General features: G+C 42.1%; 1 protein-coding gene across 3 annotated transcripts in view; it reads right to left on the reverse strand.

Annotated features, from left to right (window-relative positions):
* LOC110950691 (transcription factor HIVEP3) overlaps positions 1–25,888 on the reverse strand; it is a 54,629-nt gene that overhangs the window by 22,471 nt on the left and 6,270 nt on the right. The window contains exon 2 of one of the 3 annotated variants that reach the window (XM_051956533.1): positions 3,264–3,309. The exons of 1 other annotated variant lie outside the window; for it this stretch is intronic. The gene's annotated coding sequence lies outside the window, so the exon portion shown is untranslated. Of the gene's footprint in view, positions 1–3,263; positions 3,310–8,611; positions 8,786–25,888 lie in introns of all 3 variants that reach the window. One more of the 3 variants, XM_051956534.1, reaches the window with a different exon arrangement.

A 25,888-nucleotide genomic window follows, 5' to 3' on the forward strand; every position in this document is an offset into this window, starting at 1 on the left:
GACCCTGCAGCGCTTTGATGAGGGGTTTGCTTCTCTCATCATCCTCAAAGCTGATTTAATATCAATGGAGCCATTTACAGCACTTTAATCTCTCAAACTAGCTACTTAGAGGTGATTAATTAAATAGAACCTGCAGTAAAGCACACAGATGCTATGTATGTATGTCTAATTTTACTCAAGAGGGTGGTGCAATTCTATTTTTAGGCTGAGAGGAGCTCACACAGGGTTATATATATATATATATATTTTAATTTACTGTTAAGATAATAAGTAGTACAGAAATGATATATCTTAAGAGTAAAATCACAGAAAAAAAACGTAATTTACATGTTGATATGCTGTGAAAGAAAACAGATCAAAATTGTGAAGAACGTCCACATCAAAAAATCTGTATTGCTACGAATGATATTTGTTTTCTTTTACAATGTTTGACTGCAGTATAATACTGGGTTCACTGTATTTAAATCAGAAAAACAAATATTGCTATGTTACAATTACACACAGATATCTAGTAAAATCACATGAGAAAGTGGTAATTTACATGTCAAGTGAAAAACAAACAAACAAAAAACAGGCCAAAAATGTGTTTTTTTACAAATCATAGTTTGTTCTGTTAAAATGTTTGACTCTAAAATGACACTATTTGTGTTATTATATAGTATTTATGTATTCATTTTAAAGATATTTCCTGTTTTTTGAACAATAATTATATATATATATATATATATATATAAATGATTTTTAAAAATGTTGCAGAATTATTTAAACTGTTGTTTTATAGACTTTTTTGTCATTTTGTTAAATTACATATAATAATAAATAAATAAATAATGCATATTATATTGCTAATTCATAGAAAAAAATAAAGAAAATGTATTAAACCACCAACATGTAATTATTTTATTTATTTGTTGTTTTGAAATGTGTGTGCTTTTAATTGCACTATTGGGCTGTACTTATATCAGCAAAAATGTAATTACTTTACAGATATTTGCTGATATTTTTATTTTTTTTAAACATTTTTACAACAATATTCCAGCATTTTTTCTAACATTTGTTCTGTACCTTGCTGCCACATTTTTTTTAACAGAATATTTCTGAACAGTCTACCCAATAGACTAATATTTATCCGCAACACAACAAACTGCGAATCCTCCACCATCTTTACCCCATTCTGAATCACTGTATGATAATTCATAGACGAGTCTCATCGCGTATTCAGCGATTTGTTGTGCAAACTGCGCCTCAAATGTGATTAACGACTGGTCCGCAGAGACGGGCAGGCGGAGCGAGTGAGGAATGTGTGTGGAACGAGTGTGTTCACATGCAGCGGGGCTTTGTCAGCAGAAACAGGCACTGATGCAGGTACCCGAGGGAGTCCTGACACACGGAAGAGCAAACACACACACACACACACACACACACACACCCACGCCCACGTGCTGTCACACACCGTCACACACCACCTCCCTCCCATCATCTCTGCAGTGTCTATTAGCACTTGTGCTTCTAAACCCTATAAAACAAACATGTAAGCAGCTGCTGGAGCTTTTGCAGCAGTTTTTCTTTTTTGTTTTTTTATTTTGCAGTTGAAACTTCATTATCATTCCCACAGGAGAGCACCGCCGGCAGCGTTGATTTCCTCATCAATACTCCGACGTGCGGCTGGTAATGACGGATAAAAATATGGGCTAAACATTAAATTACCTCGTGCCCTGAGAACAGATAAAGCATCTTAAGTGCTTTTTAAAAAATCTGCTGTCATTCCCCCTCCCTCTCTCCAAACACATCTCTCTCCCCATTCTCTCCCTTACTGGCGGTAGCCTGGTGTAGGTTCCCATGGAAACCAGCCTACTCTGAGCAACGGCAGATGGAGAGGGAGCTGAAGGTCTAAATTTATCTCCCAGCATCCTCTCTGACTACAGACGCACCCTGGCAGCAGGAAGTGAGGAGGGTAACTGCTTGGCCTCTGCATGCATTGACAAGCTGGCGTGACCCTTGACATCTAACCCGCTTTGAAGGGCCGACATCACGGCAAAATGTCAATGAAGCAACTCTGCATTTGGTACAGTGCGGGAAGGCTCTGCAGCATTCCCAAAGTGTAATGTAAACGGAAAGTTAAATCACCCAAAAAAACTGAGCTGTCAATCAACCCCAGGCCCCAAATCCTAGACAAACCAATCACAGAACCGCGGGAAGACTGCTTGATAGAAATCACTGGAAAAAGAAAAAAATAAACAGATGCCGGGCTGAGCCGAAAACCTCAGAGGGTGAAACTCACGCAGGGATATCGCTGCTGTCAGTCTGAGGAGGACGCCGCCTGACGAAAACAACACATACCAGAGTTCCTCGCTCACTCGCTCTCTGTGCGGGATGCACCAGGATCGCTGCACCTCCGAGGCAGGAGGAGGGTGTAGAGAGGGATTTCACAGGGCTTTGATAAGACTGGCAGCTCGCAACCGTCGCAGTGTTCATTTTGATTAAACACAAGCCGGTGAACTGCAGGTCAATACCGGTCTTTAAATCAAACTCGAGGGAGCCGAGCCGGTAATGCACACCTCAACAGATCGGAGTTTTAATGACATCCCAGTTCCTCTTTGGAGTGACATAATCAAGCGTGGAAACAAGCTGACCACAACTTGGACTAAATTGACAGGTTTTGCGTCAGTTTACTTGGAAATTATCCTTTTTCGGACTTTCCCAGTTTTAATTAAAGGACTGAATTTACCTCTGATTGGAGAGGTGCTTTAACTTTATACCCCCTAGCCTGAAAAAGAACAAAATCCACACTTTTTCCTTAAACTTTTGACGAAAACACATATGCTTGAGGTGTCATAGAGCATACACAGAGTCTTGCTCCGAAAAGGAAACTGTCTTAATTAGATTCTTGTATAAGTCTGAATAGCTCAGTGACAGCCTTTGACATGCTCAGCATCTCAGGTATGTGACAGAGAGTCTTTGACATTCACATAAATCCTTTAACTCAATGAATCAAACTTTTCCATGTATACACACACTTTCCCGGCAGATGGAACAATAACTACACAACTCATTCGCTGCAGCTGACTGGAAAAGTGATAATAAGAAAGGAATGAGAAGGCGAGAGAGGACTGAGGTGAGAGAGGAAGATGGATGGATTGAAATAAGACAGCGAGAGAGAGAGAGAGAGAGAGAGAGAGAGAGAGAGAGAGAGAGAGAGAGAGAGATAGAGAGAGAGAGTGGGGTGCAGAGAGAGAGAGAGAAAGAGAGAGAGTTTAGATTACCTGACAGAGCAGTCTGGTCTTCCCCCTCAGAGACGCTTCACAGGCACTGTGAGACAAGCAGGGAGAGCCAGAGAGTGAGAGCGGATATGACTGTTTGAGTGGGTGTGTTGCCGAGAGAGAGAGTGAGAGTGAGAGAGAGAGAGAGAGAGGGAGGGAGGGAGGGAGAGAGCAAAAGGGAGGCAGGGGGTGAGGTAAAAAAAAAAAAGAGGATTGATGGAGAAAGACCGAGAGAGGAAGAAGACACTAAATGAATGTTTCCACTGTAAAGGGAGGAGGAGGAAGAGCAAAATCCACTCATATGGCATCGCGAAAATATCTCTAAAACCGCAGTGATACTGTCAGTTTAGTGCCAATGCAGCCAAAGTGCAAAAACCAGGACGACGAAACCAAAACATCCAGGACAGGCTCTGCTGTTTCTTTAAACACATTCAGCTGCTGTGGCACGCTGCCGACAGACAGGATTACAAACAGGTCTTACATGGGGTTTTCCCCTCTGCATCACAGAACCCTGGAGGCGATTCCTCGCAATTATCGCCTCCTTATCAGGAAAAAGTGGTCGCATTGTAGCGGAGGGTGAAGTGGAAAAGCACCTGAGTGACAAACCCCCTCTTTGCCTTCATGTCAAAATCTCCCAGCTCCGGCTCCCGAACGCCACTGTGCTGCATCTGTAAATGAATTCCAGAGTGGCATCCATTCAAGCAAGCCCCCGCATTACGCAGAGCTCAGGCTAGGCCTATCAGCGGTGCAACACGAGAGAGGGAGAGAGAAACAGAAAGAGAAAGAGAGAATTGAGAATGAACGGAGGTCCTGCTGTTCCATAGAGCTTTGCCTCACTGGCAGAGCACAGGAAGCGTGAGTCACACACTCTAAAATAAACACACTCGCACAACGACGAGCCGGCACACAGAATGAGCGGATGGCTGGGCTGCTGATCAGAAGGCAGGCAGAGGGAGCATGGATCCATACAGGCTGGCAACACGTGGAGGCCTGGTGGGACTCACAGCCAGATGACGGGATGAGTCAAAACAGGAGAGCACGACTCTCTCCACCTTTATCTGCTCCCTATATTTCTATTTTTGTCTTTCCACACACCTATTGTCACATTTGTGCTTCCCTCCCCATGTGCCTTTCTTCCTGGATCGTCCACACCATTCTTTTCCTCTCTTGTTTTATTTGCTCCCAGTCAATAGCAGTGTTGTTCGGGACTCGGTGATTACCCATGGCTCAGTGTGGCCGATGGCTGTAAGACGGCGCTGGCCTGATGCTGGGGCTCCTCTCGCAGGCTGCTTGGCTTCGCAGGCCGAGGCGCTGCATTGTGTCCTCCTGAATGTGCTCATTGTGGCCCTTTAACAGCGCGCACCTTCTATACTGTACTTCCCTGTGAGGGACCTTCACCCATCCGTCATCCCTTTGTCCTCTGTTCCTCAGAATGAGGGGTTCTGACGGGAAGGTGTGGGGCGGAGGGCAGAGGCCTCGGGGAACAAAACTGCCACTGTGGCGATGACTGACAGGAAAGTCACTCTACGCATTAGCAAAGGCCGGGGAGGCAGTCTGGTTAGCAGCAACAGAGAAGGAACGCTAAACCCTGCAGGGAACGGCATAACAAAATGGGAAGTGCCACAATTGTGAAGGTATGACAGTAAGCTTTCAGTACGCTTTAATAAATGGAAACCATATGCGACCCAGTGGCCCAAAGCATGTCAGACCTACAGTATGCAAAGTCATTCTCATTTACAGTAAATGGAAACAAGGGCTCCCCTGTGGTCTGGTCGCACACCTCCTTACTGTATATAACATACTGCAGAGACAAGCAACACCTAAAATGCAAACATCCTGCTTTTATAAGAAACTCCTTGCTGTTTTGGAGCAGCCACAGACTATAATTTAGTCCAAATGAGTGGTTTGTGCATTTACAGACAACCATACAGATGACATATTTTTGGACTTTTATCCCATAAACTGCAGACACAGGCAGTAAAGTGGGCAAATATGGGAGTATTCAGAGAGGGTTCTCTCTGTTCTGAGGGCAGATTATTTCAGACATGTGGTCTTCCAGTAAACTGACCCCCTCTGTCCTTATGACTGTGGTATTATGATAGAAATGAGATCCATTTAAAGAGGGAGCCGACCTAGTGTATGAAAGCCACTGTGGCTCGGGGTTTGCTCTACCTGTTTGTGTTCATTTGGGGGGCAAAAAGGACACCTGGATGCCGGTGTCGAGCCACTAAATCAAGCGACAGCATCATCACTTCATTCTCACCCTTCACCTCAGAAAAAAAAAAGGTCTAAATTTTGAATACAACTTGCATGACACAATGTTTAAGCTCAGCTGTTTTGTCTGATAACAGATCGTGAGAAGTGAAACATCTGTTTGTGGTCTGGACTGAAAACAGCATCAATGAACAGATCAGTGAACATTTCTCAGATGAGATCATATATAGTTATGTTAAACACATTAAAAAGTTTTTCAGGACCTTCCTTTGCTTAGTGTAAACACATTTTTCTGGGAAACCTTTTAACTCTGAATCCTTGGCTGTTTTCAGAGTAATTTCACCACCTCTACTTATAAGCGCTTACATGCTACATCTTGTTTTTTCGGAACAATTTCAGATCCTCCATCATTTAATCAGACTTCATATTTGCCTATATATCAAACTGCTATGTTTTTACATGTATTTCACTATAAAATGCTTACAGTAGAGATATCTTTTAGTAATTGTGTAGGAGTACAATGACTGGAATCTAGCAATATCAGAACCACGATGGTTCAATCCTCTATGCCTTTTAAATTAGGAAAAATACGTGCTTAGTGCAGATATAACATTATTATTCACTGATGTGTTCACATACAGTAGCCTACGTGCAGAGGAATCAAACCAGGCAAATCCCAACATGCACAACTACAAAGCTCTTCTTGTGATATGATCTCCACGCAGTGATTTACAATCTGAGCAACGATGAGTTCTGAGTGTGGAGACGTCACATCTGCAGAAGGTATAATCTGATGTAAATTTAGGTCCATTTTTTTTATCAATGACACTTTGTCACACAGACAAGGAACTACCAGTGGAGCAAAGGTCAAGTTGTCTGTTTTGCTTCGAAATGTGCTGCAATTCACTGCAACAAATACTTCAAGAGCAATTCAATCAAGAAAAGGGAAGTGAATTCTGACGTAAAGTACAACCGCCGAGCTCTAGGGGTCAATTTAAAAACCTTTCATTCAATAAAGCAGCCAAGCGTATCAGTTAACGTCCATTTCTAAACAAACAGCCATTCAAGAAGCTGCAAAATGTAACATTAAACTAGAAAAGTACTGAAGACATTTTGAGTGCTTAGAGACAACACAATGGCTAGCAAACCAAAATAAGGTGTCCAAGTAAAGTTTTGTGCCACTATAACAACTTCAGTGCCCCATGGCAAGGATTCTACCAATCTCTTAACTCAACTAGAGAGATGAAGCCTCATTTTTCCAAAAGATATCCCCCTTGTTTGGTGTTTTGATGATGGTGTCTTACATGTCTGTCCAAAACCCCCATATGTGTTCAACTGGGATGAGATCGATTGTAAAGGCCATAAGATGATATACACGATATTTTCATCCTCATGGAACCATTCAGTGAATCCTCCAACTGGAAGATACAAGTCCAATCAGGATAGAAATATTTCATCAGGAGAAAGGGATTTGCAGTGACCTTTTTCTGTAATGGGACAAATGGATCCAAACTATCCCAGCAAAATGCCCCCAACAGTATAAAAGAGCCTCCAGATTCCCTCACCGTCAGGGTGAAAGGGTCCAGATGGTCTTTTTATTTGTCTCCCATCTGTATTTAAGTCTGGAAAAGTAAGTCACTGTTATTTAGAAAAGTCACCATGCTGAGGCATTGTCCAACTACGTCAGAATGGGGGTGCTCAAAGTAGGTGAGAACACCGCTGTGATAGAGACTCTAGAATTGTTTACAAATGAGAATGGTAGCTTGAATTTTCACACAGCCTCTCCTGGAGCGCATTCAAAGTGTGGCACGAAAAGTCTGATCTTGGCTTCGGTCTCACTGCCACGTAGTTGTGCGAATGTCTGTCTCAAACTTAGAGAAACTGTCAGACGCGGCGCCCCAATTCTGACGTGGCGACGATGTGGGCGGCTGCAGAGACCATCCAACAAATAGTTCTGTCGGAGTAAACTGGCACCAATACTCCTATAACACTGTTGTTACACTGTGAACACAAAGTTAAAAAGTAGATCAAAGCTGACGCAACAGAAACAGAGACATCTTCTTCTTTTACAAAGCTTGATTGCAACTCAACCACCAGCAGTGCAGTAGGAGATCTGGTGTGTTGACTAAAGTAGCCTCAAACAAAATGATGGTTTAAATCACTAAATACTGTATCTAATCAAAAATAAGTCAGGATAAGGATAAAACAGTTGGTGCCAACTCTCTGCACAGGCGATTTTGATTTTTTGTCTTATTTGTTAATACTATCACAGCACTGATTTCAATAACCACACCTAGCAGTGTCTTAGCAAAAACCCAACCCATTCAGCTTGTGGAGAAGAGTCCCTGCATGCAACCAACCGGCCAGCTAATGGAGTTGAGCATGCTAGTCTTTTGTTAATACCAATCAATATGTGCCCTCAGCAGATGCGACATCTGATCCTGTAAAACACTGAAAGACCGGCCTCTCTGTTTCACTCACCACACCAGTCTTTTTTATGATCTGGGAGTTCTCTGCCTCTTTTTGTCTATTCCTCAGAAATCCCTCTTTGCAGCCACTCTCTTCCCATCCATATAGCTCTCCATTTTAGCCACACAACACACTCATTATCTTTTCCTTTTCCATGGTGCTGAAGCATTAATAAGCACCGCTGTCTACGTATGCGGCAAAGTAAACTTTATATTACGAGGAAGGCTACCAGGAAATCATGTCTCCAGGGTTGCTGTGGGTAGTGATTATGGAAAGTGGCCTGGCTCTGGGTAAAGTCCCTGATTGGTAAGTGATACCAAACACAGAGGTAGTGTATCATTAGCAATTTGTGATGCTACTATAAACCCAGCTATTAGTTATACAGTATTAAGTCTTTGGAAACAGGTTTGATTCATGCCTCAAAGGCAAAAAATGGCCCATCTAGCATGAAACTGGTACATTATGGACAGCAGCGATCAACAGAGAAGCTGGGAGTTACTGTAACAGGAGCGAAACATAACAGAAGAGTCTGTCAGAGAAACTTCATCTGCCTTTGGACGGCTCAACATCAAAACGCAGCACGAGTGGTGGTGTGCAAATGAAACACAAGAGTGACAAAGCATTGGGGGGGAAGGCGGGAGTGGATAAATATAGAAAGAGGAACTGACATTTTCAAAAGCTGTCCTCCCTGTGCCCACAAGTTTCACTGAAGCGTGGATGTCAAGATCAGAGCACACATTCTCCCACGCAGCTTACTGTAGCCGTCGCTGACTGTCAGCCGTCTTGTATCTGCTCTGTCAGGCATGAGCGAACTCAGAAAACGAATGGGGCTGGAGGCAAACCTGTGATGAGATGATGATGAGATGTTAGATAATACTCATTATACTCTGATAAATCTGGTCATCTGATAGGTTAAAAAGTTTTGAGGTGATCCAACTGTAACTTACTACATGCTGGTCAAGACAGCAGTGAGTATTTACGGTGTCACTTTTTTCATGTTAGGACAGTAATCATTTTGGCGCACTTATTTTTGTTATCTAGCTTTCTGTGAAGTCACCCATGTGGATTGCTCCCCAGTGATGGGAAAGCCTATGCTAGTTCCTCTTTTTGCAGCTGCTGCGCCGCATCCTGTGCAAAGCTGCAGCACGCCGCCCTGCAAGCTCCTTGCACGGCCCCGGCGCCATGCTTTATCTGCACATCTCAGTAACCTGTTGCTATGTTAATTTGAGCTGTTAGGCGGGACCTTTCTGGCACTTTTACTGCTGCCTGCACAAACACAGACGCGAGGGAAGAGTCAACAGGTGGAAGCTCTGAGCCTGAGTGTGTTCAAACACGAGGAAAAGGCCACAGAACGGATCAACACGGCCTCCGTCCCTGCCTTCCTCCTTTCCCGGCTTGGCACAGGGGGCATCCTTCTGATCAGGGAGTTTACTCAAAGCCAAAGCTGGGCCGAGTAATTGCAACCCACAGTGACAAACAACTCCATTCAGCCTAAGTGTCGGTTTACAGTTTACTCTCCCTCCTCCGCCGCGAGCCCCTGCTGCCCATTCTGCTCGGTGCCACGCTGCATTAGCGGCCCGTTAACAGAGACTCTCCTGACGCATCGACACCTCGTCAGCCGCCCTTCAAACCCAGCGCACTTATACACAAACGCCATGTGCCGTAACCCATCTGTTTATGTGTTTGTGTCTCTGAAAGTGGAGGTGTGTGTGAGTGCATGTGTTAGGCAGAGAGAGGGAAAGAGTGCGAGACGGAGAATAACAAGACAGAGGAGAAGAACAGCATGTGCAAATGCGTAGGAGAACGGCAGGGACGTGGAGAGAGGAGGTTCTTGTATGTGGTCACTTCATGTCTTCACGACATGCCTATGGTCTGCCTGCCATCCCAGAACATCCTTTAAAAGGCTGTGCGCGGCGTTCAGCCTCTGTATCTTCAGACTGTGGCTCCAGGGCTGAATAAGACACTTCATCAATCACGCGCAGCAATCAAGACAAAAAGACAAACAGTGCCTTTAGTAAATCTGTGTGTTTGTGAGGAGTTGTAAATGCTGAATCTGCAGGACACATGTCAGCCATAAACTGCACCGAAGGTTGCTTACTGCTTGTGTATCCTGTAAGTTTTTGTGTTTCTCTGAAATAATTCTGGACATCAATAATAAGGAGGATCTGGTTCTTGATTTTAGTTGCCGCGCTTTTCATATCCGAAGCACAATCCCTCACATCCCTGAACCTTACTGCTCCTAATATTTCCTCTGAATGCACCCTTGAAAGCAGGGTTCAACTGCAACACTGTATTTTCTCTCGTACCTCTACGGTATCCAGCTTTTCATAGATAGTGAGATGTCTGCTTCAAACTGCCATCCCAAAACTATGGGGGTGCAGAACACAAACTGATCAGAATAGTATGTACATTGTTTCAGAGAAAGAAAAGGTAACGAGATGTATGTCTACAGTACCTGTCAAAGTCACCAAATGATTTACGACAAAAACATATAAGAAAAGTACCAGGAATCAGATCTCAAGACGGAACAAGATAAAGTAATGACAGCATTAACCATCAGTTATGAAAAGACAATGATAAAATGAATTCTAAGAGATTTAAAATCAGGTAGTTCCACAGCTAAGGGACCCAAACAGCAAACATTAGAAACCATTAGTAAGCACCCGCCAGAGGATCTCCAGCAACGATCAGGTTCAGAAGGAGTTAGCAGATGTAGGCAGGACCATTCAAAGCTTTAAAGTCCCCAGCAGGTCATTGGTTAAACATCTTAAAACTCACTATCTGTATTAAAGTTACATATTTAGAAGCTGTTTTTTTTTTCCTGTGAAAACAATCCTTTCCAACATTAAATGGCTTGGATGTAACTGTACACCGTTGCTTCACTTGATTTATACGTTATCATACCATTCAATAAGCGCACATCCAGCAGGGACCTCCTCCACCTTTTAGTGGGCTCTCTAGGCTGTTATCAACCCATTTAATTGCAGCAGAGATGCAATTTTGCACTTACAAAGAGAAACGAAAGCCCACATTTGGAGGCTGGAGGGGACGGCAAGGTTGTACCCGTGAGAATCCAGTGAGTGCAAATCCCGTCTCTGACCATTCTTAAAGTACTAATTTATGACTTAAGTTCATTTTGATTGTGACTTTACTGTTTTCCACTCAGTGTTTACTTGCGTGTTCTGTCAGCATTTGGTTATGCAACAAAACTACTTGGTTAATTTCTAAAATCCTCCACTACATTTACCACAAATCTATGTGCTGTTCAGGGTAACGACCCCACTGGAGATTTTACAACATCTCTTCACACGACCACAACAGCTCATCAACATTTTATGGTCACTTTCTGTTTATCAGTGATCAGAATACGTGATAACACACCTACTAGAAGGTGGAGGAGGATCCTACTGGCCCACATGTTTGTGAATAGTTAAATGAGTCATTTAATGGCTGATAACATCTGAATTGGATCATTTCTTCCTCTAAATTGTGCCGATCTATGAAGTCTCTCTCCATGTGCTCCTCGCCACTGCAGTTCCAGCACACCAGCTCACCTACAATTCTGCTCAAACACCGCAAAACTACATCATGAAACAGCAAATATTATGACGAAGTAATTCCACCCCATGCGAAGAACAATAATGATATAGAAAGCACCACCCTGCAAGTTGGTTCCTTAAGTTTGTTATGAAAGAAAATCCTCAATACTGAATTTGTGTTTTTTCAAGATGGAAATGGTCAGCTATGGCACCGACTACTTACTTTGCTCATGGAAACATCACATGAGCAAATGTATTAACAAGATTAATAAAAAGTCATTTATTAGAGGGAGTCCTGAGAAACAAGCAAAAAAAAAAATCTTACAATCAACTCTAAACATGCAGGTTTTTAACGATTTCACCACTGCAAACTAAATTTTACCTAAATGCACTGACAAAGGTGGAAGTAGAAATCTCAGTCAGATATCTTGGGAATATAAAATCTAAACTTTCTGCACTGATTGATAGCAAAGTGTTTTTTTTTAATGATCTCAATAAACCAGGCTTTCAAGTAGCTTCAAATTAACATACACAATGATAAAGCCCTGTTTGTCAACGTCATATCTTCATCTGTTTGCTCCAGCACTCCATTGAAGCAGAGGGAGTATTAAAACCCAGAATGCCACGGTTAATCAAAGGGGAAATTTTAAACGTGTTGCTGATTATTTTATTTTGACATAATTATTTGTTTGGAAAGCTTCTGATTTTCACAGGAAGTTAAATAGAATTCTGTCTAGTTGTGAAATGGATGAAAATGGATCCACTGAAGATTTAATGAAACCAAACATGTTAAATCATCATGCTGCTTTCACTGGGCTGATCTTATCGCTACAATAACAGTTGTCAGTGGCAGAGAGCTAAAGAAACATAGCCTTACTGGTGCTGTAAATACAAGGTCGAGAAGGATTAACGTGACAAGATCAGTGTCAATACTTGCAAGCTGCCTAGTTACACAGTGGTGGTGACAAGCAAACACTCACTGGTGTCCAGTTTCTTTGCCAAAAGTCAAGTTTGGAACTACTTACTGCAAGGAAAAGGAGTTGATGTAAGAACAGCCCAGTTTCTTAAAAAACAAAAACATTTTATTCCAAGACGTACATGTGCAGTTAAGTCCAAAATTCTTGACACCCACACCAGATTTTGACCAGTAGGATTCCTCGGCCTGGAACTGAATGAAATGAAATAAGTAACAAAAGACAGGAAGACATTGTGTTCAGATGTCTTTTGATGAATTTGAGCAATGTCAATCAATCATCAATCATTTTTCCAAAACCAATATGTCCAAAACTGTCATTCTTCCTCTTGAAATGGTTGCTGATTTAGGAGAAAATGCATCTTCTGGAACATTCCAAGTAGCCCAGGTAAATTCTAACATGTTCTAAAGCATTCAAACACATTGTAAACTGTTCTCGAGTCAGTTACTAGTCAACTGCAAGCCATGACTAAAACCAATGAGCTCAGTGAGCCGCTGCTGAAGAGAGCTGCACATTGCGGCTGCTCACAAAACGAGGAAAGGGTATAAAAACATATTTAAGTGTTTTTTAAGTGTCAGTGCAAAGTATCAAAATGTACGAGGAATTCCACACTGAAAAATCTCAAAGGGTGAGGTAGGAACCTAAAAGGCATCCGTGCAAGAATGATCCAAGATGCACAACCAAGACTATCCTAATGAACGTGAAAAGTTCTGGTAGCAACATCTCAGTCAGACAGTAAACAAGCTGGTCTCCATGGAGGCTGACCAAGGAGGACTCTACTTCTCCAAGACATACACACCAAAGCTCATCTAATCTTTGCAAAAGCTCATGTGGACAAAGAAGAAAGCTGTTGGTCATCGTGATAGGATGAAAATGGATTTGAAAACAGGGATGTGGCTTTTGTTGAGCAAATCTAAGACGAAGCATTCAACCCAAAGAACGGCATCCCTATGGTCATGCATTGAAACATTTGGTCAAGTGAAACATTAGATTAATTCTAGAGGAAAACAGCAGTTTGCAAGAAAAACGTGTCCTTTGGCAGCACTGGATCTTTCAACAAGGCAACGATCAGAAAAAATATGAAGATGTTGGAGCGACACAGTCAGAATCCAGACCTGAATCCATCAAGAATCTGAGGAGCAACTGAAGACCAAGAGTGATCGAGAGGAAGCCTTTAACCTCAAAGATCTGAAGATCATCACTAAAGAGGAACAAAATCCCAGTGGAGACACGCAAAGCGCTTGTTAGTAATCATAAACACAGTTGGACTGATGTGGTGGCAAATCAAGGCTTTGCACCAAATAGTAATTGTTAAAATTCATCACAATGTCGTACCATCTTTTGTCACTTGTGTATGCCATTTCCAGCCAGAACAGACCCTTTGGTAAAATAAAAATTTCCCATACATCAGAAGGAGTATGAATAATTTGGGGCTTGACTGTACCTGTGCCATAAGTCAAACATGGCCCAGTCTACTGTAAACCAACTGGCCCATTTTACATTAGCAGACAGACAGAAATGTGTCACCGGCTGCACTCATTGTCGCTGGGAGGTGCAGTCTAGTCGGGACACTGGGGAAGGCCACACGCAAACTACACTGTCTGGCTCCAGGGTAAAGTAGCAAAACCATATGACTGCATCCGACCGTGATAAAACCATAGTGTATCTGACACACTCATTTTAGATGTACAGTTTTCCCTCCCCTGACCATCCAAACCGTTCAAATTGCTCGGGAAGGTAATCGAGTCCGAAGGTCACGTGACCCACGATGGGGGAATTAGCGGCGCATTCCTCCAGCTGTCATCGCCACATAAAGATCTGGTTCAGGAGAAACCCAACTCCAAAAGCCAAGTTGCCACTTCTCCTCTCCCACCCTCCCCTCCTCGCCCACCATCCCACTTGTCTTCAGAGCTGCATCCTCCTGCCTGTGAGCCTGATCATTTGAATACAAAGCAGAGAAACAAAGATGTCCTTAAAATAGAGATGCTGTCTGTGGCGTGCTTTCAAAGAAGCACACTGCAGAGACAGAGCGAGGAAGCTCAGAGAGGGAGAGGAAAAAAAACAGAGAAAGAAGAGAGAAAGACAGGAAGATGAACAGGCTTATGGAGAGCAAGTGAGACAGTGTATTGATGTTGGATAGGTGGCTGGATACATTGATTTCCTGTTAGTTCTGGCCTGGTTATGTACGGCTGATTTGTCATCCAATACAGGTTGAAGCACTGTCTCTGAACATGCTCCGAGCCGGGCTTCGCTGCCTTCTCTGTATCGATGTGTGCACAAAAGGATCATCACGTTACCTCTGAGAATGCTTCCCCATCGGGAATGTTTACTGTAAGAGCTTTCTCTCTTGCCAGGTTACTAAATATTATTGCAATCTCACTGTAACCTCAGGTACGTGATTTGCACACCTCAGGACTGCAGAGTGGGTGTCAAGCTGGGGCATGATGATGCTAATTAGCCATTATGGAGGAGAAAGCTCCAGCTATGAGTTCTGATTTGATGATATCAGTTTGAATCGGCAGTAAAATAGCCAATAAAATGCACACTTGAAACCACGTTAAATTAGTACTGCCAAGCAGCAATCGCCTCAACTCGCCACAAGCCTCGTCCAGGCACTTACAAGCAGCATGTCAGCTTTATCTACCCTTCGATAAATAAAAACGATGAGGAAAATGTTTCAAAATCACTTCTTGTAGATATTTCTGGGCTTTCTGGTGCCTTTTGTTTTCCAAAACTGAATGAGCCACCTGACACAGTATGTTGCCCTGGTTTCAGAAAAGCAAGATCATCAGGCATGACGCAAAGCTCAGCCTCTCACATCTAATTGTTTAGATGCAGGTAGTCTCAGGGGGATAGAAACTGAACATGCCAACATGACGTGCAGGAGCAGAGGAAAAGGTGAGTTTCTGGGAAGATGCTGGGAAAAACCAACGGACGTTCATGCACGAAAATGTACTAAAATACAAAATCCTTTAAATGATGTTTTTCGTTCGGCGAATACACAACTTGCAGAAGCTTTTTTGACCCCGTAGATTAGATGGATGTACAGGGACAGAGCCCCTATAAATAGCAACCAATCGGAGATCCCCCCTGGGTGTCATGGACAGGGCCTTGACACTGGTGGCGGAGGAGGTGAAGCCGTGATGCAGCTTACACTGTAATGAGCAGTGTAAGGTGGTTTAAATGATCACTTGATGATAGAGAAGCACAAACACAGTGAAGGAACTGGATAATAACTGAGAGGTGGAGCTCAGTGTAATAAGCTGACAGTAGTCTTGCTGCTTGAACATGTGCTAAAAGCTTTATTTATTCCCTTCCTGGCAGAGGATTAGATGGAAAGATGTTAACACTCTCATATCTTCCCCCATTAAATAAAAGGCCTGAGCTTAGTTAGCTCTGCTAGGACTGGGCTCAGTGGATCCCACCTGCATTTCAGCAAATCTACAGCTCACTAATTAACTAATTAACCCTGTGAATCCCAAGCAGTTTCTGGGCATTGTTTTGCTGCTGTCACATCTTTACTCACTGTGGGCTCATTTTTGACTAAAGAAAAGAACTCCTGCACATCTACTGAAAGATAACGACTAAATGAGGGGAGGACTCAGAAATGTCTGAATAAAATATAGAATGCTATTAATGATAAATGGCTGTAGAAATGTATAATCTATGGAATTGCTTGATTATTTGACACGACCTGTTTTGCAACCTCTACAACTGGCTGATAACTTGCTTCTCTGTACATGATGTTTGTCTCATGCTGCATTTGTTGTATTGATCAAGTACATTTTACTATACTCTTAATCTCTCTTCATTGTTTCCTCTTTGCTCTGTGTAAACACAGCCTGCAGTTCAACTGAATTTGTATCACGTGACTATTGGCAGCTGAGTCAAACATGGTTACTCAGTTGCACTGCAGAGCTCAGAATTTTATTTTATTTTTTTCCGTTACAGGATCTGGTGCAAAGAACTTATTTTGTAAAATTTTCGAATAAAGCATAAGGAATAAAGTGATTATGATGAAATACCACAACTTTTAGTGTACATTTGGTTATTGTTCCTCATGGAATTGTACATCACACATAATATGTTTATGGACTCTTGGGAAGCTAAAAATCTGACAATTCGTTTAGTCTCTCATGATGATAAATTATGTAATTTTTTGTGATTTTATTAAAAAAAAAATAAAATAAAATTATAGAGCTTACCAAAGGAACAAAATTAAAAATACCAGCATAAAATAATCAGGATTTGAGAGACAGATAAAAGCACAGTACGACATATAAAACAACCACCAGTATTAAAAATGTTTTAAAAAATATTGGAAGTAATTATACCTTATTTGTTTAAAAATGGGGGAAGTTTTGTTAGTGTTGCACAGAGTTAGGCAAACTGCTCCCCATGTTTCCAGTCTCAGTGCTAGACTAAGCTGGCTGGCTGAATTTTACAGCCGTTTATATAACGGACAGAAAGAAAGTGATGTTAATCTTCTCCTCTTGAACTCTCCAGCAGGAGGCGAATAAGTGTATTTTCCAAACTGTCAAACTCCTCTAAACCTGAAAAGTAGCCTGCAAATATGTAACATCAATCTGTTATTCATGTAACACTTGACAGTAAACCGACATGTTTTGATTTCTCTGTGGGTACTGGCACTAGGATCATTGAGAAAGTCAGTACAAGAGCATACTTTTATGCATCCCAAGACAGGTTTCCACTGTAGCTGCTGGAATTTCAATAGTTTTTACGGTTTTGAATTCGCAGCCTCTGTGGTCAGTGAGCTGCAGTTCATCCTGCTCCAGTTGATTCAGCTGTGCCTGGAGAATGCATCTATTTCACGGATGTCTAAGAAAACACAACACAAGTTCTCCAAGTTTTTGATAGTAGTGTGCAAAAAATGAAAAAGCAGTTTTTCCTTTTGTCATATAACCTGTACAAGTTTACTGTGTGATGTGACTTCACGTGATTTAGTGCTTTATTAATGTAACGGTAAACTCGTGAGAACTATGTTTTCCCAACTAATAATATTTAGAGGTAGAAGAACAAGGAATTTTTTTTTTTTTTGAAGATACAGCTTTGATTTCTTCAGGCATCAAATTCCTCTAAAGTCCTTTCATAATTAAACAGTCACACTACATGCAGTATGATGAACAAGACACTAAAGGGTATTTGTTGTCTAAAAACGTGACCAATAAGGAAAACTTCAGCTGTGCTTTTTGTGATCATGATCTACTTTAGATGAAGAATATGATTGTCCTGTTCAAAAGCGTGACATTGATGATATCTAGACCTCTCACACCAAACATAAAACAGCAGACCAATGTGCGTTGGTCTGTGCTACATCAGATGGACTGACAACAGGAGTTTCTAGTAAGAAACTTGTTTAGGGACCATGTAAAAAAGCTGATGAAGAAGCCATAAGCCAGAACCCACAAAATTTAAACAAATGGCAAGACGTGCCCTCCAGTGAGCAGCTAAACTGAGAGTGAAAATCTAATCTAAAGACTGAGAAAATCTAATCTGGCCACTCGCGAGTAGGATAACTTTCATTACTGAAGCAGTATGATGACAAAAAAATTCAAACTGTACCATCTGAACAAATGAAACAAAGTGAAGGAAGTAAAAAACGAGCTGCACAACTGTGCTCTGTGATATAGGAGGTGGATTGTACAGTATATACCATATATGCAAGCAGACAAACAGCTTATATTCATTCACATGCACACAATGCACTAAACTCAAAACACAAACTGGCACATATACAAGCAAAATCACATTAGTCAGGTCTTGCCAGCCCACAGTTTTCATTTTACTCATTGTGGTCTGGCCAGTCTCAGTAGGTGTTTGGTTGAAAGAGACGTCATTTCGCCGAGGCTGTGCAAAGGATGATTAACGGGCCTCGCCTTCGCTCAGACCTCAGCATAAACCTTTCTTGTGTTTAGAGATTGAGTTGGTGTAAAACAAAGGTTGATTGAAATTGATGGTCTCCAGAAAATTATGCTGATATCATACATGAAAAACGCTTTCAAATCAGCGCTGATACAATTTAAAGTATGTTACTTTACAAAGATAGTAAACCTCATGATTTAGTGAAGGTTATAAAAGTTAGCATGGATGTCTTAATTGAGCATCTGGTACCACCAGCTCACTCTCAGTGACTGGTTGACTCCCACCCTAAGCCTAAGTGAAGGGCCAATCTAAGGAGACTATGCTATGCACACCCATAAAATAACAATTTAGCAAGGTAGCCACACTCTAAAGGATACTCTACTTTATCATCTATTTTATTCATAGTTGGAATATAATTTACAAAATGAACATCATTCTGTATTGAAGGAGACTTGAAACTACCTACTGAGACCATAAACTCATTGAGAAAATGTTTTTTGAGCAAACAAATTAAGTGAGAAATATTGTAATTCTTTCATAGACTTATATACAGTCAATTAGTTTTTGCAAGCAGGAGTTACCCCCTGCTGGCCATTAAGCAGAATGCATGTTTATTTAATACAAAGTACAGCTGAGGTTGATGCAATTATTTTTGCAAATTAGAACACAATCCAAGATATTAGACAAACTAATATTTAGCCTGATGGTAAAACTGCCGGAAAAAACATCAAGGCATTCAAATCTGTCCTCCAGGGACCATGAATGATTTAAGAGAATTTTACAGTTATCCACTCAATAACTGTTGAGATATTTTACCCAAAAACAAAAATGCCAACCTCAGATGGTGGTACAAGATTCGCCAATGTCAGTAAGATTCATCATTTGGCAGGCCACAAATGTCTGCAGAAATTTTAATGGCAATTCTTCCGATAGAGATGTTTCATTCTGTGCCAAAGTGACTGACTGAGCAAGCAACTGAGAGGACCACACAGTCATCCCCAGAGCCACTCTACAGCATGGCTAAAATTTACAGACACTCAGGAGAGTATAAATGTAAATACATTAATAAATATCACCTAGAGACTAAAGTACCACTCTGGCTTTACAACGATAACATCTTTGTACAGCCTTGCTTGATGGCACGCAGATAAAAGTAGCAAAGATTTGGCAAATGAGAGGCAGAACACAATCAAACACGCTGTTCACCATGAAAAACTGCACCAGGGATAATCAGATAACACTGTAGTTACAGAGAAAAGCAATAAACAGTGCATTACATAGATTGATGGGATGAAACCCTTGATACTCTCTACACCAGAATCTACAGCTTCTGATGGAAAAACAAGCTCCCAACCTGGTCAGCACAAAAAACAGCCAACCTATGACTTGTGTCCCCGCGACGGCGATAACAACACGAACAATCATGCAAGCAAAAACACACAACTATGACCAATGAAAAGAATGACTGTTGCTGGCTTAGCAACAGGGACAGCTCGCTCTCACAAGACCAGAGAGACCATCCATCTCCAGGCTGACAAAGAAACATTATACTTTCACACTGACTAAAATCTACCATGGAATCCAGCTCCAGAAGTTAACATCTTATTACGTCGCTTGTCGTAGAGCCAATTTTGAAATCACGCACTCACATATGGCCTCTGCCACAGTGTGTTTTTGTGTGTCTCATGATATTTTGCTCAGAGAAAAATTGATTTCTCTACTCCACACCCTCCTCTCTCTCTCTCTCTCTCTCTCTCTCTCCGAAACTCTCACTAGGGTGTTCTCCTGATCTCCCTCTTCTGTGTAATTTAGGCACTCCCACAGTAATGGACACCCTACTCAGGGGCAGTGAGTGGGAATCCAGGCCTGCCACTCCAGCTACTGTACTCACAAAGAATCTTAATCAGCCTCTCGGATAGCTACTACTCTCACAGTACCAAAACTCAGAGGCTATTGAGACGGAGAGAAGAGAGAAGGTCCTGGAGATCAAGGAGAAAAGGGCGTCGGGGGAGCTGAACCCTCTGTCTCTTCAGCTGGTCACATGCTACCAGCCACGCACCTTCTGCCCTCCCTATGGACGTGGGTGTCAGAGTGAAATATGGCATCCAGCCCGGAGCCAAAGATGCATCAGGAGCACCATGTGTCCGCCCTATCACTCGTCCTTCTCCATCCGCCTTCACTGGCTCCTGCCAATCAGCTGACACCGGGGCGTCAGGGGGCTCCTCGGAGGACGACAGCAGTGCCATTAAGCATATTAGAGTTGCAGAGTGTTGATGAAAGAAACGAAGTCTGCAGCGACTATAGCTGGGGTTGCTCCCTAGCACTGTGCTGACGGTGCAAAGCTGGGCGAAAAAGGAGGAGGTGGGGGACTACCTGGGTGCAAACACTGGCGCTGCTGACTGTTTGAGGTTGTTGAGGACAGCAGTGTTACATAATAAAAAGCACTGTAACATCTCAGACTGTGGAAGAGCTTCCTACAGCATTCTCTGCCGTTTTCTCGAAAACATGCTCATCTGTCTTCCGCAGTCCTCAGTTAATCCTAAATTATGATTTATAGTGCCCAGCTAATTTAATTCAACTGTAAAAACGCCTCCAGCTGAACATGTGCTGGGGCATGTTGCAAATCATTTAACCTTGCACAGGATAAGGAGTGTTGGGGAGTGATAGAATACATGTATGCATATTTTGAATATCAATAAGTAAGTAAGTTACAGTCACATGTAAATAGGCAGTAATCAGAATAGACTCTTAAAATCAATCCATTGATTTTTAAAGTCTGTGTTATTAACTTTGATGCTTTAATGGCATCATTAATTTCCCATAAGGTCCTGCTTTAAAATGAAGCTCAACGGTGAATCACAGCCAGGGCAGTAATACATTTCTGTCCTGGAGATTCAAGCATCATTTTCCATTCATAGAGGGCAATGGAGATCATAGTATTACAGTACAGTGTGACAGGACTTTCTAGGAAACAGCTGTTTTCAGTGTCCAATGACTCCTCAAGAGAAACTTTCAGCTAAGTTTTATTTTTTAATATTTACTGGTCAAATTGCTGACCTGGTGAAGTGACTACTTAAATGAATTGCTAGCTGACTGCAAATCAGTCACTTTGCATTGTCATTGTACGGACTAGACTGCTTAGGACTTGTAGTTAAAGAAGCACAGTCACGTGGAAACTAGCCAGCTTACAATATGCATGATATGTCCTATAGTTCTGCAGAGTACTTTCTCTCCAATAACGTACATATCTGTGAAGATTCTCACTCATTAAGGGCTTGGATTTCTGTTTTTGATTCTTTAAGATGTTTCATCAATCCATTTATCCTCAGCCCAAATCATATGGCTCATGGCCCAGTTGCAACCCAAGCTTTAGACTAAAGGAGTCTAAATCTTGGGTTGGTAACTGTTGGGAAACTGCCTGGTGAGGGACCTCAGGACTGCATTTTAAGTACCTGATGGTGTTATAGACTCCATCCTGTTTGGACACAACAGTTCCAGTTTAACATATAACAAATGGCTTCCTCCACTCCTTTCTCAGACTTCCCATCCAGACTGTGGACATTAATGTCCTCAAAGAAGTGTCCCTTATCTTTTAGATGCACATGGGCTGCTGGATTTTGTCCTGAAGAGCTGTGATTTGGGATGAAAGTAAATACTGAGGATTCCCCACCAGTTAGCTAGAACTGGACAGCTTTTTGAGGAGATGCCAGACATGTGCATGAATGAAAAAAGAGAGCTTTTGACAAAAGGGTTTAGGATCAGTGTGACCTGGATGACTGAAATTCAACACAGAATCCAAACAAAACACCGCACCGCTATTTTGTTTACTTTTGTTAGCATTTCTACTGCAAGTGCTACAATGCAAAAATAATGCACCCATGCAAATACACATGGGATACTAATGCTGAAGAAATACAAAGTATTTGAAATATACTACTCAGTACATTACTGATCTAATGGAATAAATTACAAATTCCATTTAATTGGCATGTATTGTGTAATAAATGGAAAATTACATTTTAAAAGTCCACCTCTCCACGCTAAGAATAAGACTTGGAACTTGCATAGATGAATAGATGGATACATTTTACGTGCAGGATTTTCATGTGTTAGCCTCAACTATTTACCTTCACTCCACCTTTTTCATCAACTTTGCCCACAACCCTCCCCATCTCATCCATCTTTGCTCCCCATAAGTTGATGACAACCCTGCAGCAGAGGATAAACATGCAGCCCTATGATGAGCGGCGCACACTTTTTTTTCTTCATCATCTGTTTATTTTCTCAATCATGCTGGGTGAGCCTGTGTCAGCAGCTCTGGGGTTTTGCTCTGGCAAGAGGCGGGAGAGGAGGGGAGGGAGGATCCTCTCCTGGGGTGAAGAAGTTTCTGGAGGAAGCATGGCAGAGACTAGGTTGTGTGTGCAAATGCTACTGAAAGATACCCGGTGATCACTGGAATGAGAAATGCCGGAGCTACTGTGTGACATAATCTCAAGAATACCAGTTTTCTCTGCTTCCATTGATACCTTCCCTAACAGAGGGATTCATGCTGAGCAGCACCATCACCTGACCATTCGTCTTTGACTGGTAATCCACCATGACAGTGTGACAAATGTGACATGAGATTACTTCACTAAGGCTGCAGTGCATTGTGGAGATGATTCAGCTACTGTCATGCCTTTTGTTTGATTCCGAGGCTGCTGGATGAACTTGTCTCATCAAAGAATATTAGGCTTTTCAGGCCGACACCCAAATCAATCTTCTCCTCGAGGCCCGAGTCAGAAAAACACAATGTTATACTAACATTAGAAGCAGTTTAGTGGGAGTGCAACCAGTATTTTGTCACAGCAAACAGTTTTAAGGGCCACAGACAACCGCAACAGTGTGGCCGTCTACGGCTAAAAACAAGTGCAATGAAGCAACAATCAGGAGCAGTCAGACAAACAAGTCGACTATTGTTCCAGATTAGCTCACCGCTTAATTTGGAGGTGAAACCGGAAGTGAACACACTTAAAATGTCACTGATAATTACTCAAGAAAAATACACACAAAGTTTGGAAAATAGTTTGCTTAATGCATGACTGAAATGATCGATCAATCACCAGAACAGTTGCCAGTTATCTTCCATTTAATGAAAAAAATGTTTTGATTCTTAACCCAAGTTTCTCACAGATGTAGTCTCATTTAAAAGATGTGGATCAGTGGAATAAGTCTGATCACTGCATCCTGCTACTTGTCTCTTCTCTCTGTCAGTCATATGTGCTGTTTTCAGTCTGTCTCTATAATAAAATTCGAAAATTTACTGTCATATAGGAACATTCCCTTGTGTTTGCATGAACTTAATTAGCCAAGTGCAAAATGTCTCTCAGAATTATTCCCCAGAAATATTTAGGAAGAGAAGTTTAGACCTTCCCTTGATGAATACAACAGTCAGGAAGGTTTTATTTCCCCCACTATCTCTTGCAATAATTACAAGCAATGAAAGACCTTTCTTTTGCTTCGGTATGGTGTAAATGTAGTGGAGGGAGATAGGTCTGGCAGTGCTAGGCTCGAATATGACAGGCACTTTTCTGTCTAGACCCAGCTAGGAAAGTTGTCTGTAGGAATGCTCATGCAAATATTGACCTTCAATTAGGTGAAACAGACGCCCTCGCTTAGGGGCCGCAATATGGAGGCATCAGCAAAAACATTGTACACATAAACAGTTGCAGAATATATATATATATATAAACATACAGCGAGTGTACACAAACACATCTTGTTTAAATACGCCTTCATTTGCAGTGAGAGCTGACATCAAATGGAAGACAAGTGCAGAACCCGAAGCCTTTTAAAAGGTAGTTTTAACCTCAAACAGGATGTCAGCATAGCATCAGTAGGTCGCAAAACCGCAACAAAAACTAACAGTTGTGTGCTCACACAACACACACAGAGACCAAAATCTGTTGAGTTTTGTACCCTTTAATGGGGTGAGGAGCGAGTGACCTTCCCAGCTGATGGCAGTCGACCACACTCCTGCATAATTAACAGCATCTAAAATGAGGTGTTCTTTATATGACCTTACCTGACAATGTTAGGGCGCAGCTTGCCTACAGAGACCGTGGTAAATACCAAATACGCATGTGTGCAACCAGCAGCACACGCACAAGCCATTTTTTTAACTGTATTTTTTTTTTCGACATGCCACCGCATTCAGCAATGATTTATTGGATCATACATAAAGAAGGAGCGTGCCTCAGAGCACCCCGCAAGCCAGCACACTTCATAGCATGAAGCCACGCCAGGTAAGAGAGTGTTCCTCAAGGCTGAACATGGTGCACAGCAGACTGACAGCACCGTGAGACAGACAAAACAAATCAGGGATTCTACTGAAGGCTGCTCCACAGATTTCACAGGGCTTTTTTAAAGAGTGCAGCCAAAAGGAGGGGGGTCTGAGAAGGTTAGTTCAACCTCTCCGCTTCAGTGACAGTGACATGGCTGGGAAGGATTGTGCTGGAGCATCGCCTGCTGCCTTGATTTGCTCGGCAGATCCGCGGCGGGGTTGGAAGGATTTTTCCCAAAAAATCCCAAAAAGCCCTCTTACCCTCCCGCAGAGCAGAAATCCCCTCCAAACCTTACTGGCAGTTACTGCAGGGATGCCTTACACGCTGAGACAAAGGATTCCATAAGAGAAGAGAAATCTGTTTTAAAGAGAGATACTTTTTTTTAAGCCACTATAAGGGCAAATATATAGAGTTGGAAAAGTTGTATTCTGTATTTCTACTCACTGTCTTGGGACTGCCATAAGACATCACAGATGGAGATCCTCATGTAAGATGCAGCAACAGGATTTTGGAGGAGTTAAAGCAGAGGTAAACACCAGCTATCTCTGCAGGTGTTAGTTAATGAACACAGATTAGAGTGGCGAGCAGACATGTGGAGAGTCTAATCTGTGCAGATGCATTGTGAGCTGAGGGGTGTGGTCAGAGGGGCATCTTGAGGCCCAGGGGGGGAGAAAGCGAGAGATTTGGAAGAGGTAGAGATATCTGGTCATGAAATATTATACCTCGCCTGCATCATCGATCAATACTCACGCCAGGCGCACATCTATAGCTGCTCTTTCAAAGCTGCACGGAGCCTCGTAAGGAGACTTACTGTATGTGTTTGACCTCCGAAAAAAAGGTGAAATGTTATTCTTTCATTTCTTCCATTATATCTGAATATGCGCTGATTGAAAAAAAAAAAGTGTTATTACTGTCTTCAAGCCTCTCCCCAGCATTACACAAACCTTCACCAGTGATATCCTGGCCGAGCCCTTTTCAGACATACCTGTGGTGTGCAGCGCAGAAGCTTACAATCACACTACAACAATAACTATTGCACAATGCTGGCCACTGTGGAAAGTGAGCACAAGCACAAAAACGTCAGCCTCAGTGCTGATATAAGGAGAGATCAGATAAGTTTTAACATACACAGAGGATAGCAATAGAAAGTATAAATCCAAGCATATTATGGCCCTGAGAAAAAGTTGCTGTGATGTAATAAACTTGTGGCCTATTTCAGGGAGGAT

This window comes from Acanthochromis polyacanthus, chromosome 12 (assembly GCF_021347895.1).
Source record: "Acanthochromis polyacanthus isolate Apoly-LR-REF ecotype Palm Island chromosome 12, KAUST_Apoly_ChrSc, whole genome shotgun sequence".
Lineage (NCBI taxonomy): Eukaryota > Metazoa > Chordata > Actinopteri > Pomacentridae > Acanthochromis > Acanthochromis polyacanthus.